We start from the raw sequence: 2,874 nt of genomic DNA, 5'->3' as shown, positions 1-2,874 counted from the left end.
CGACATGGACGCCGCTCGCACTGGGAAGGCCTTCATCAGGACGTGGGGATACGGCCGCTACTCCTTTGATCTCAACACTCGCAACATGGAGCGCCTCACCACCAAACGTGGCAAGAACTACGGCCACCCCATGTTCGCCTACTTCCCTGCGTGGCCGCCTGCGTTCCTCGCCCCCCCAGATCAGCAATGACTTCCTGCAGGTAATTGCTTGCTAAAATCACACTTCCTTCTTCTTCAAAATATGCCATTACTTTTTGTCTATCCATGTGATACTTTCGTTGATCACTTTCCATGTGTTGTCTCGAGTATGTATGTTGTTGGATGTGCGGTTGGGAGCACAAGAGTATCAAAACGCATAGGATTTGTGCCAAGTACTTCGAAATACATCTGTTTTGGATGTTCTGATCAGTCTTTTTTCAGTTCCTGTTGGTTTGAGAGAATTCTAGATGGTATGTGTTGATGCTACAATATGTAATCCCATATTTTTTACTTAGCTTCCCCATTTGTGCTACATGTTCATGACCATATCCTGGCTTTTTCCTCCAAAAGAAGTGTTCATGACATATCCTGATATATGTTGTGTTTTCCATTCCAAAGCTTTCACAATTGCAACTCATTTTGATGTCATCCCATGCATTATGGTCCCTCTGAGTGACTTGCATTAGTGTGTTGTTATTTCCAGGAATACCATTTCTCAAATTATTATACTAGTAGTCTAGTATAATGAGGCTTGGGGCTAACCTCAGATCTCTGAAATGCATGGGTTGGCTTATGGTTTGTGTTTATTATACCTTAAACTATTCTTTCACTGATGCTCATTCATTATTGCAACTTTTGCACCTTTTGTAGTAGCATATTACTACAATGTACGATTCATATGCAGTTATACAAACTAGTACGTTTGTGTTTGCACAAGGAATATTAGCTCTTGAATGAAACTTCTTCTTGCATTTATCTTAACTTCCCATGAAAATGGCATGCACCATCATTTGTTGAAGGATGCAATATTGCTCTTTGTTATGGTCCTGGCCAACTAAAAATGAAGTGCTACTTGTTATGCCATCTAGTCTCAGCCTTTAACGGATTTAATTCTGTATACAAAAAAAAAGAGTGAGAGCTGGAAACAACCATGCATGATCCATCCCAATTATATTATGCTCTTCTCATAATTCTCAGCATTTTTCCAGTTCATCTGAACTGTGCACGCTCTCAGTAAATTCTTTCAGTTAAAGAAAATATTTGACTAGAAGAGTAGCTACTCATGCCTGTTCTGAATTTTTAATACCACGTGCCTGAGTAGAGTTCTGGTTACAAATCAGTTGGGTGTTGAACCGTCAATGCTTCCTATTTGTTCACAAGTTTGTACTATGATATGCTTTTCATATTTTTGAGAACTAATTTTTGCATCATTGCCATCATATCTCACAATTTTATGGATTGCAATTTGTAATGAGGTTTATCCCCCTGTTTTGTTACATGTTGGCTTTTGTTCTGCCCTAAGATGACTCATGCATGATTGGAGCTTGCATGTCTGCTACGAAAGTTTTAGTGTAGCAGCATATAACATAGAATGTAAAATTCATATGCATGTAATCTGCCAATATGTTTATTGTTTGCAACAGGAATATTAGCACTTGAACAATACTTGTTGCATTTGTCTTTACTCCCCACGAGAGTGGCGGGCGGATGCTAGTATGAAAAATCTGTGTGATGCATGTACCCTGATTTTTTGAAGAATCAGATAGTGTTATTTCTTATTGTCTTGAACAACTATAAATGGAAGTTTACATTTTCTGTAAGGAAAAAAAAATTGCTACTGGTTATGCCAAGCGGTCGTAGCCCTGTAGCCATTAACTTATAAAGCAATCATTCCCCTATTTTGGAAGCCCTGGTCACATAGGTAAGAGATAATTAGATATAATCTATGCTGGTGGTAGAAGATCTAATAGCATAGCACACCCCTGTACTTCCTCTACTTGGTTCGTAGTCTCTAGAACGAGAAAAATCTACTTACCGCACGAGGGATCAAATCCGCTCAAGCTAAATTCTGTACGAAAACAGAGCTACAAATATCCTTTTTTTTTGTGCCTGGCAGAGCTAGAATTAAACATGATTGTGTGTTTCCTACAATTAGATCACTTTTGAAGATCGAAGAAATCTGGAAAGGATATTATTGGTGTATACTATTTATATATACCGTTAATCATATCATTTGCTGTTAAGTGCCTTTCTTCCCTGGAACTACCTTACATTTTGAAATTTTGACCGTTGAAATCACTAAGTACTGTCAGAGACCATTTTGTTTACTTATATATGCTGGGAGTAGCAGTCTACATGTAGATGAATTTTCAGTTTAACAATTTGATACGACACCCTTCTCGTACTAGCTCGGCATGTTTAGTGGCTGGAAAAGGAATATTAGCTCTGGATGATTTTGTACAATATCTGTGAACTTCCCATCAGAATCCAGGGCAGATATAGATGTAAAATATGTAAAATCTTGTGAGGCACGTGCCTTGATTTTTTTTCATAGGAATCAAATACTGTTATTTGTTATAGTCCTTCACAACTAAAAGAAAGAGAAAATATATTTATAATCCGTTAACTATTAGCTAAATTGTAAATGGAAACAGAGCTAGAATAATCCTTTTTTTCCTGGCAGAACAGAAATTATTCGTCACTTTGTGTTTTCTACAATTAGATCACTTTTGAGGATCAAAGAAATCTGGAAAGAAGTTTGTTGGTGTGGAACTTCCATGTGACTATTTTATGTTGTTTATCATCTCATTTGCTGTTAAGTGTCTTTGTTCCATGGAACTACCTTACATTTTTGGAAGTTTGATCTCTTGAAATCAATAAATACTGACAGCACTT

Source organism: Lolium perenne, chromosome 5, assembly GCF_019359855.2.
Source record: "Lolium perenne isolate Kyuss_39 chromosome 5, Kyuss_2.0, whole genome shotgun sequence".
Taxonomy (NCBI): Eukaryota; Viridiplantae; Streptophyta; class Magnoliopsida; order Poales; family Poaceae; genus Lolium; species Lolium perenne.
This window is presented reverse-complemented; position numbering follows the sequence as displayed.